The 10,927-nt window shown below is 49.1% G+C and overlaps 1 non-coding gene across 1 annotated transcript; it reads right to left on the bottom strand.

Moving 5' to 3' along the window:
* Positions 1–7,738: 7,738 nt before the first annotated feature.
* On the bottom strand, positions 7,739–7,930 carry LOC142261574 (U2 spliceosomal RNA). The gene has a single exon (XR_012729190.1). It is a non-coding gene; the product is annotated as a U2 spliceosomal RNA (small nuclear RNA).
* Between the last annotated feature and the right edge of the window lie 2,997 nt (positions 7,931–10,927).

Below are 10,927 nucleotides of genomic sequence, written 5' to 3'. Positions count from 1 at the left end.
AACCAGAATTGGTTTGGGCCTCGAGTGGCACCCTGGCCTGTTACACCTCGTGGCTCTCCTGTGGCAAGGAATGAGACAGTCTCCTTGCCTGCCACGAGCGCTCCTGCTCCGCAGCGCCGAAGGTCTGCCAGACTGTGCAGAGTGCAGGAGAAACCTCCTCAGAGAGGCAGCACAAGGGTGACACCTAGTGGTACTCCTGTTGCAAGAAATGAGGCGGTCTCCCATTCCTTGCCTGCCACAGCTCCTCCTGCTCAGCAGCCTCGAAGGTCTGTGAGGTTGCGCAATGTGCAGAGATTTGCTGCTCAGGGAAGCAGTGAGTCTCCCGTTATCTCTACACATTGTGAGACCGAGGATCCCGCCTTCATTTCCCAGAGGCAGGAGGGTGAGCATGTGCTATGCTTGGTGGATCCTGATTCGCCCACTGACGTCACACGGCTTGATGACAAGGCTGGTGACGTGGTGAATCCTGACTGGCCAGGCTGGGATGTCGTGGATCCTGATTGGGTCAAGTCCGTCATCTCCGCCTCGCGCCCGCCCTTGGCTGGAGCTACACCTCCTTAAAAGCTCCTCCTGCCATCATGGCGGCGCGTGACCGTCCTTCTATGTTTGGATGTCTGGCAGCGTGCTGCCACGCCACTGCTCAGGCATTATCTTCTGTGGGCTTGGCCCTTGCTGCTTAGGCAGCACCTGGTTTGCAGGCCGTGTCCCTGCCTTGCTGCTCCGGCAGTAGCTCCTTCTACAGGCCGTGTTCCTGTCCCAGGTGAGCTCCTCGAGTCTCCACTGGACTCACCTGGTTATTGAAAGCACACGTGCGTGGGCACCTCTGTGCTACCCTCGTGCCATACTCTCGTGACTTCCACTGGCACACGTGCGTGGGCACCTCTGTGCTTCCCCGTGCAACAGGTACACCGAGCCGTGTGATCCCTGCCATACAACCCACACGGGTTAGGGCAGACCGGTGTACATAGATCGTCTGTGACATTCCAGACGATCGCTAGCAGCAACCCGCTCACTCTTCACCCACCATAGCAGCGGTCCCTTACACCGCACAGTGGACCTTGACCGGCGGAAGCTGTCCATTCCCCATCTTGGCACGCTTCCCCGGGTCCCCCTCGTAACATTACGGTCGCGCCAAAGGTCTGGCTATGGCTGAAGAGCAGCAGCAGTTGCTGCGTTATGTGCAGCAGTTGGAATCACGTTTGGCAGCAGTGGAGCAGTCTTCCTCCGACAAGACTGCTCTGACGACAGTCGCCACCCAGGCGGCTACCCAGGCTGTGCTATTGGGCGGAAGGTCTCCTCGCCTTGCGCTTCCAGAGCGCTTTAGCGGGGACAGCTCCGAGTGTCGTGGGTTTATAAACCAAGTTACCACCTACTTAGAGCTGTCTGACTCTTTACGCTACCGAGAAGGCGAAGGTAGCCTTCGTCCAGTCCCTGCTCACAGGGAGAGCGCTGAAGTGGTCCACGCCGTTGTGGGAGCGCGGAGATCGGGTGGTGAATAACTTAGCATCTTATCTTGGGGCCATGAGAATGGTGTTCCTCGGGCCTCAAGTCACCCACGACTCCGCGCTGCGCCTCCTACGACTTCGGCAAGGGTCCGCTTCAGTCGGGGACTTTGCCGTACACTTTAGGACACTTGCCGCAGAGCTGGACTGGCCCGATAAGGTCCTTGTCCCTGTGTTCTGGGAGGGCCTGGCAGGGTTCGTCAAAGACGCACTGGCCACGCGTGAGGTGCCTGCTACTTTAGAGTCCTTGATTGTGGTTGCCTCTCGCATAGACATCCGCCAGGCGGAGCGGAGGCTCGAGGTCTCTTCAGCACCCACGTCCTCACGGCCTAAAAAGCGTCTGGTCCCGTATTCCACCAGACAGGTCTCCCAGCCAGCTCTGTAGGCGACTCCGTGGAGTCAATGGAGGTGTCCAAAGCGGTCTCCTCTACCCCAGGTTCTCGGTCTGGTGTCATCTGCTTTTCCTGTGGGCAGAGGGGACACATAGCTACCCGATGTCCCAAACCGTCGGGAAAAGACAGCGTCTAGTTTCCATCAGAGGGGGGTTACTAGACGCTGCTTCTCCCTCTAGGTTGACTATCAGCGCCCAGTTGCAGTTTGGCACTACTCTCTTCTCTGCTCTGGCCTGCCTGGACTCAGGCGCTGATGGCAATTTCATTTCGACCTCCCTGGCAACCCGATACTCAGTTCCCCTGGTTCTCTTACCCAAGCCACTCAGGGTTCGGGTAGTCAACGGGTCCCTACTAGTCGATCCCATCACCCAGATCACCATCCCTCTCAGGATGGAAGTACCACCAGGACACCATGAGCAGGTGTCCTTCCTGGTGCTTCCAGGGGGGACGGATGAGATCCTACTGGGCCTCCCCTGGTTGAGACAGCATGCTCCTATACTCAACTGGGCAACAGGGGAGATCTCATCATGGGCAGGATCCTGTAGGGAGCACCTCGTGACTACCGAACCACCCGCTACCATTAGGTCGGTTGGGTCCTCAGGGAATACAGGGGAGCCAGGTTTACCGACACCTTATGAGGCCTACAGGGACGTCTTCTCCAAGAGGGCCGCAGATACCCTTCCTCCCCACCGGCCATACGATTGCCGAATAGACCTGAAGCCAGGCTCCGAGCCCCCTAGGGGCAGAGTGTATCCCCTCTCTGCTCCAGAGACGGAGGCTATGTCCAAATATATTCAGGACAGCCTGGCAAAAGGGTTCATTCGCAAGTCTATTTCACCGGCCGGTGCGGGGTTCTTCTTCGTGCAAAAGAAGGAAGGGGATCTACGCCCCTGTATCGATTACAGGGGATTAAATGCAATCACTATCAAAAACAAATACCCTTTGCCCCTCATTACGGAGTTATTTGATCGATTCCGCGGGGCAAAGATCTGCACGAAGCTGGATCTACGCGGGGCGTATAATCTAGTGCGAGTCCGAGAGGGCGATGAGTGGAAGACCGCCTTCAACACCAGGGACGGTCACTACGAGTATCTCGTAATGCCCTTCGGACTCTGCAATGCCCCCGCCGTATTTCAAGACTTTGTGAATGATGTTTTCCGGGATTTGTATCTTTCCGTGGTTGCATACCTGGATGATATCCTTATCTTCTCCCCCGATCTTGCCACCCATCGGAGGGATGTCATCCGAGTACTTAAGAGGCTCCGCACTCATTCGTTATATGCTAAGCTAGAAAAGTGCGTTTTTGAACGTGAATCCTTGCCGTTCCTGGGGTATATCGTGTCCAGTCAGGGGTTAGCAATGGATCCGGGGAAGTTGGAGACAGTGATGAAATGGCCTGAGCCCCGCTCGCTGAAAGCGATCCAGCGATTCTTGGGGTTTATCAATTATTATCGCCAGTTCATTCCCAACTTCTCGACGGTGGCAGCACCCATCATTGCCCTTACCCGCAAGGGCGCTAATCCCAAAGCATGGACACGGGAAACGGTAGAGGCATTTCACACTCTCAAAACTTACTTCTCCAGAGCTCCCATCCTTCATCGTCCAGACATCTCCAAACCCTTTCTACTTTCTACTAGAGGTAGACGCCTCTTCGGTCGGTGCTGGTGCAGTCCTGTACCAGAAAGACGAACGAGGAAGGAAGCATCCTTGTTTCTTTTTCTCCAAGACCTTTTCTCCGGCCGAGAGGAACTACTCCATAGGGGATAGGGAGTTACTGGCGATGAAACTAGCATTCCAGGAATGGCGGCATCTCCTGGAGGGTGCGAAGCATCCATTTGAAGTATTTTCCGACCATAAAAATCTCACATACCTCCAGACAGCACAACGCCTGAACCCAAGGCAGGCCCGTTGGTCCTTGTTCTTCTCCCGGTTCCGCTTTATTATCCGCCACCTGGCCGGTGAGAAGAACGTACGGGCCGATGCCTTGTCACGTTGTATGGTTGTGTTGGAGGAGGACGAGGAGGAGCCTCGTCTTATACTACCCCCGGACAGCTTGAGGATGGTCACTCCCACTTCTTTGGACCAGGTGCCACCTGGCAAGACCCTCGTTCCCCCTGAACTACGGAATGAGGTGCTATCGTGGGCCCATGCCTCCAAGGTCGGGGGTCACTTTGGGGTCAAAAGGACCAGAGACCTTGTGACTAGGCACTATTGGTGGCCGAGACTACCCCAGGACATACAGGAGTATGTGGGAGCCTGTATGTCGTGTGCACGGAATAAGCCGTCCCGGCAGAGACCGGCAGGTCTTCTTCACCCACTGCCAGTGCCGGATCGTCCCTGGGAAGTGGTGGGAATGGACTTCCTGGGAGATCTGCCCAAGTCAGCAGGTCACAAGGTCGTATGGGTCATCACGGATCACTTCTCTAAAATGGTCCACTTGGTGCCTCTCCCACGACTCCCGACGTCACGTGCTCTCGCCACCTTATTCATTAGGCATGTATTTAGGCTGCATGGCATGCCTGACAAGGTGGTGAGCGACCGGGGTCCCCAGTTCGCGTCTCGCTTCTGGAGAGAGCTCTGTAAGCTCCTGCAGATAGAGCTGAACATCTCCTCCGCATACCATCCCGAAACCAATGGACTGGTAGAGAGGACCAATCAGACCTTGGTAACTTACCTCCGCCATTTTATCTCCGCGCACCACGACAACTGGGCTAACCTCCTTCCTTGGGCCGAATTTGCCATTAATAATTCGGTCCATGAATCCTCTGGTCAGACTCCGTTCCTGCTCAATAACGGACAACATCCCAGAATCCCGGTTCCGATGCCCATTACGTCACCCGATCCTAGAGTGGAGGATTGGGCGACCGAGGCCCGGGAGATCTGGGATAACACCCAAGAGGCCCTTAAGAGGGCTAAAGACCGGATGGTGACAACGGCTGATGAGCGCCGCCGCCCTGCACCATCCTTCGCCCCTGGTGACCTAGTGTGGCTGTCCTCTAAGAATGTTAATCTACGGGTACAGGCAGCCAAGTTCGCCCCTAGGTACCTGGGTCCGTTTAAAGTGCTAGAGCAGGTGAACCCGGTGGCATACCGACTCCAGCTCCCTCCACGCTGGGCTATAGCCAACACCTTTCACGTGTCCCTCCTGAAACCCGTACGACTTAATAAGTTCTCGGGGTCCCTGACGCCTCAAACTGACTCCCCGCCCGACGACTCTGAGGTGGCGAAGCTTGTGGAGACAAAAGTTATACGGGGCAGGAGGTACTACCTCGTGGAGTGGGTCGGCCGTGGTCCGGAGCATAGATCCTGGGAATTGGAGGATCATATCCACGCCCCGGGTTTGATAGCGGCCTTCGAGCACGGGCAGGGGGGGGGGCCTAGACGGGGGGGTAATGTTACACCTCGTGGCTCTCCTGTGGCAAGGAATGAGACAGTCTCCTTGCCTGCCACGAGCGCTCCTGCTCCGCAGCGCCGAAGGTCTGCCAGACTGCGCAGAGTGCAGGAGAAACCTCCTCAGAGAGGCAGCACAAGGGTGACACCTAGTGGTACTCCTGTTGCAAGAAATGAGGCGGTCTCCCATTCCTTGCCTGCCACAGCTCCTCCTGCTCAGCAGCCTCGAAGGTCTGTGAGGTTGCGCAATGTGCAGAGATTTGCTGCTCAGGGAAGCAGTGAGTCTCCCGTTATCTCTACACATTGTGAGACCGAGGATCCCGCCTTCATTTCCCAGAGGCAGGAGGGTGAGCATGTGCTATGCTTGGTGGATCCTGATTCGCCCACTGACGTCACACGGCTTGATGACAAGGCTGGTGACGTGGTGAATCCTGACTGGCCAGGCTGGGATGTCGTGGATCCTGATTGGGTCAAGTCCGTCATCTCCGCCTCGCGCCCGCCCTTGGCTGGAGCTACACCTCCTTAAAAGCTCCTCCTGCCATCATGGCGGCGCGCGACCGTCCTTCTATGTTTGGATGTCTGGCAGCGTGCTGCCACGCCACTGCTCAGGCATTATCTTCTGTGGGCTTGGCCCTTGCTGCTTAGGCAGCACCTGGTTTGCAGGCCGTGTCCCTGCCTTGCTGCTCCGGCAGTAGCTCCTTCTACAGGCCGTGTTCCTGTCCCAGGTGAGCTCCTCGAGTCTCCACTGGACTCACCTGGTTATTGAAAGCACACGTGCGTGGGCACCTCTGTGCTACCCTCGTGCCATACTCTCGTGACTTCCACTGGCACACGTGCGTGGGCACCTCTGTGCTTCCCCGTGCAACAGGTACACCGAGCCGTGTGATCCCTGCCATACAACCCACACGGGTTAGGGCAGACCGGTGTACATAGATCGTCTGTGACATTCCAGACGATCGCTAGCAGCAACCCGCTCACTCTTCACCCACCATAGCAGCGGTCCCTTACACCGCACAGTGGACCTTGACCGGCGGAAGCTGTCCATTACCCATCTTGGCACGCTTCCCCGGGTCCCCCTCGTAACACTGGCCTATGCCGGACACATCTTAGGGAGAGAGAGCGAGAGGGAGGCAAACCCACGCCTACAGAAGACATTTTGTCACCCAAGCCAACCCTTGAAAAGGCTGCTTTGCAGAGCAAAAACAAGAAGAATGGTGCGTTTTGCAGCCGCCGCCCCCCACTGCAATGAATCTGAATAACTCCTCCTTTTGGGCACAAGCAACTCCGCTCCCCCTTGCGGTCTTTCCAATTCATGATCCAAAAAGACGGACAGGACAGGTTGCCTGACTTTCCGTCACTGCCACCCTTTGCCATCCTTACCCGTAGAAAGCCCTTTCATCATCCCCAAACCCTAATCTTTTCCCTTTCCTTCCCAGCCCCCAAACCCTGCCCTCTGTACCCTTCTCACCACCCGCATCCCTTCTCCTGTCATCCCCCTACCACCCGGGAAAAAAAAGAGCTTGCCCCCCTCCTTCCACTAGCCCACCATCCCACCCAAAGAGCAACTACTGCTGCGCAGCTTGTTTTCTAGGCAGCAGCGCTATTGTGATGTCAGCGGGGGGCATTGTGACAAGCCGCCAGGGTTCCGTCTCTTCATGTTGTGCACAGTTCAAACGGAAAATACATCAACAGGCAGACTACAGAAAAGCTTACTAACAAAGGTTAGAGGGGGGCTTTCTCAGAGGGCTTTTTACAGTTTGTCTATTCCCAATTAGCCGTTTAAGTATACTTAATGAAAGTAGTAATTCTTTCATAGGCCGCCCATTCTTAGTATTTGACGTTCCTTATATTGCGGTATCAGTCTTCGCAGCAGGTTACAAACAATTCATCACCCATGACTGTCCCCAATTGGGCTCAGAAGCTAAATGTCTATCATGACCTCTCTTTTAGACTGTCCAAGAGCAAGCAAACTCTTCCTCCAGGAGGGGGAGCCAACAGACCACTAAAGACATCATCATTGCTCAAAGAAAACACCAAAAACCAATGCATGATAGGAATAAACAGGTAACTTTATTTGGAGTGGAAGCGGAGAGATAGCACCAGATGCCAATTCTAGATCTTCTCACACCTGTGGTCACTGCAGCAGCATCAGCTGAATCCACTTTGTCCAAAAGGGATCTATTCCATTCAATTGCAAATGATCTAGATAAGACGGAGAACAAGATACTGCAGCACGGGACATAGCAGAGTTGGTCAAGTTGAGTGGTGATGAGTTTGCTATTTGGATGAATAAAGCAAGTAAAAAGTGTGAAAGATAAAAAACAAAAGGAGAAAGTGTGAAAAGTGAATGGGCCAAATTGAGGTGCATATGAAGTTGTATGCTTTCTTTCAATTCAGTAATCGGGCTAATATGAATCAGGTGAATTGAATTCTGCTTTTGGAAACTGGGTTAAGAAGGAGTGCACCGGTCCTGGAGGTACTGCAATACCAGGTCAATGCGTGGAGTGGACAGAGCAAGCTCTTTTTCCATCTCCCTGTTCTAAAAATCCATTTAATATATGGTCCCCAGATAGGGGACGTATCAGATATTAAACTGATAAGAACAGTTTTTTTAATTTGGCTACCCCCTCATAGGGGTAAAACCAGTTTATTTAAAATTTAACAAGGTTTACAGCGAATGAAATTATAGTAACATATATGTAAAAGCAATAAAACATGTACAAACATTTAAATGAAAGAATTCCATTGGCTGGCAAGCCATTTTTTGGACACAGTTACGTCCTTTTTCTTGTCAATTAAAAAATAAATATACATTTCGCTAATACATAATTTTAAAACATCATTCACTGATAAAATATCTTGTTTAAAAATAGCAATGTTCCGTGCTTTCCAGAGAGCTGACTTGGCACAGTTCAGTGTCTTCCAAGCCATTATTTTTTGGTCCGGTGTTGGGCATTCCACAAGTCCGTACAATATAGCATGATAGTCCAAGTCCTTGAGGCCTGCCATCTTTTCCAACAGGGGGCAAAGTCTTCTCCAGAAACGTTTTGCAAACCAACAAGTCCATAATATATGCTTTACAGTCTCTTTTTCTTGGCATCCGGATCTTGGGCAGATGGCAGACCTCACAAATCCTCTTCTATACTGTAATGCCCGGCAAGGAAGACACTGGTGCGCACAGCTCCAAGCCAGATCTCTCTGTTCATTAAAAAGATAAAAGACACTAATTAATTTCCAAATATATTTACTTTTATCATCATCAAATCTGTTAATACTGCATATTGCCTCATCATTACGTAGTTCCTTTATTAGTTTCTTACTATTAGTTAATTCCTCTACTTTTTTCTTACTTAGGCTAAAATCAGACACTATTTTCCTTAAAATCTCATAATGCGCTGGCAGGTTAAAAGCATGGGGGAGAGATAAAACAATTTCAAACCATCCAAACTTTCTCATAAAAAAACCTGTGTTAAAACGCATAAAATAGGACCAATAGTGATCTTTAAAAATGGCATTAAAACAGTAACAGAAAAAATGGATTAAAAGAAACCTATTAAAATCAGGAAAATCTTTACCACCATTTGTCTTCTGTTTTATGACAATCTCTCTTTTTAGCTTCTCCATTTTAGAGCCCCAGAAAAAGGTAAAACAATTTTTAGTAATTTTCTTTAAAACATTCACAGGTGGGGGGAAAACAAGACTGAGATACAATAAAAGGGGTAAAATCACCATTTTTAAAATCAATACTTTACCCTCCATTGTCAGTTTTCTCATGTTCCACATGCATATTTTCATATTAACTTTCTGAGCAACTGAGTCCCAACTACTACCACCATCATTTTGCTCACCGAATGTTACACCTAAAATAGTAAGGGACTCAGTTACAGCAATGGAAACATCAGTTAAAAGCATTCCCCCCACATTTAAAATATTACATTTATTAAAATTTATCTTAAAACCTGAGGACAAACAAAAGGATTGAATTCGGTTAATAGCTCTTGTCAGCGAAGGGGCGTCACGACAGAGGATTGCCACGTCATCCATGTAACCTATTACCTTGGCCTCCACTCCTTGGCCCCCAGGTAGAGGTACACCACGGATCCTCTCATCTCGCCGTATAACACACAGTAAGGGTTCAAGTGCACAGATAAAAAGTAGTGGGGACAAGGGGCACCCCTGCTTCACCCCTGATTTTAAAAACACATCCTGTGACTTAAAACCATTTACTAAAATCTTACTTGTGCAATCAGTATAAAACGCCTTAAGAGATAATAAAAACCCTTCTGGTATGCCCATCTTTTCTAAAACTTTAAAAAGGTAAAAATGTGAGACACGATCAAATGCTTTTTCAAAATCAATTGATAAAATCGCCATTTTCCCTTTTCTGCTCTTGACATCCTCCATACAATCTTTTACTAGATTCAGGTTATCCCATATACTCCTTCCTGGCACTCCACATACTTGGTTTGAATGCACAATTTTGCTAATTACCGTTTTAAGTCGATTTGCACAGATTTTGGCCATTATTTTATAATCACAGTTTAGAAGGGTGATGGGCCTCCAATTCTCCAGCTTTGATTTGTCACCTTTTTTGGATAACAATGAGACTTCTCCTTTCTTCCATGAATTAAGTAAAATCTTATTGTTAAAAACCTCAGTAAAAAGAGAAAACAAATCATCTTTTAAAATGTCATAAAAACTCACATAAAACTCTATGGGGATGCCATCAGGACCAGGAACTTTACCGCTTTTAAAACTCTTAATAGTTTCTAAAATCTCTTGATGGGTTAAAACTTGGGATAAAAACTCTTGGGAGGTCGGGTCTAAAACACAGTTTAGTTCTTCTAATGAATCATTCAGTAAATTTTGATCAACTGTTTTCTCATTAAAAAGATTAGTAAAATATTCCTCCACTTTTCCCAACATAGTTGTTATATTCTTTTCCCCATCAATATTATCAAATATTACCTTTTCCTTTTTATTTTTCATGAAGAAATAACGGGAGCATTTTTCATCTTCTTCTATATTTTTGACTCTGGAACGGAAAATAATTTCTTTACCTTTTTGCTCTATCCATTTTGCTATTTCCTCTTTTAATTTTAAAATATCATTATCCACCTCCAAGCCATTATCTTTAAATTTAATCAACGTCTGTAACCGGGTATTTAGGATTTTATACACCTCATTTCTTTCTTTGGCTTTATGTATACTTTTTTTGATAAAAAAATCTCTTATTTTTACCTTCATCCTCTCCCTCCATGAACTTATAGAAAGATTAGGGCTTTTATCCTTCCTACATTTTTGATAAAATGTAATAAAATCTGATAAAATCTGTGGGTCATTTAAAAGGGACACATTTATTTTCCAAGTTTTCTTACCACACTTCTTGTTTTCATTTGTTTTGACACTAAAAGATAAAAGTTTGTGATCTGAAAAAATATTGGTTAAAACTTCACATTTTGTAGGTATTATTTTGTCTGAACCAAAGATAAAATCTATCCTTGAGCTACAAATCGCATTGCGGTAGCCTCCGGGCTACCTCTATTGCACTCTTTATACACATCAATTAATCTGGCGTCTTTTATGATGTTACTTAGTATTCCCGAGGTTTTGTCATAGTTTCTACTTACAGAACTGGAACGC

The sequence above is a fragment of the Anomaloglossus baeobatrachus genome, unplaced genomic scaffold (assembly GCF_048569485.1).
Source record: "Anomaloglossus baeobatrachus isolate aAnoBae1 unplaced genomic scaffold, aAnoBae1.hap1 Scaffold_226, whole genome shotgun sequence".
Lineage (NCBI taxonomy): Eukaryota > Metazoa > Chordata > Amphibia > Anura > Aromobatidae > Anomaloglossus > Anomaloglossus baeobatrachus.
This window is presented reverse-complemented; position numbering and strand designations above follow the sequence as displayed.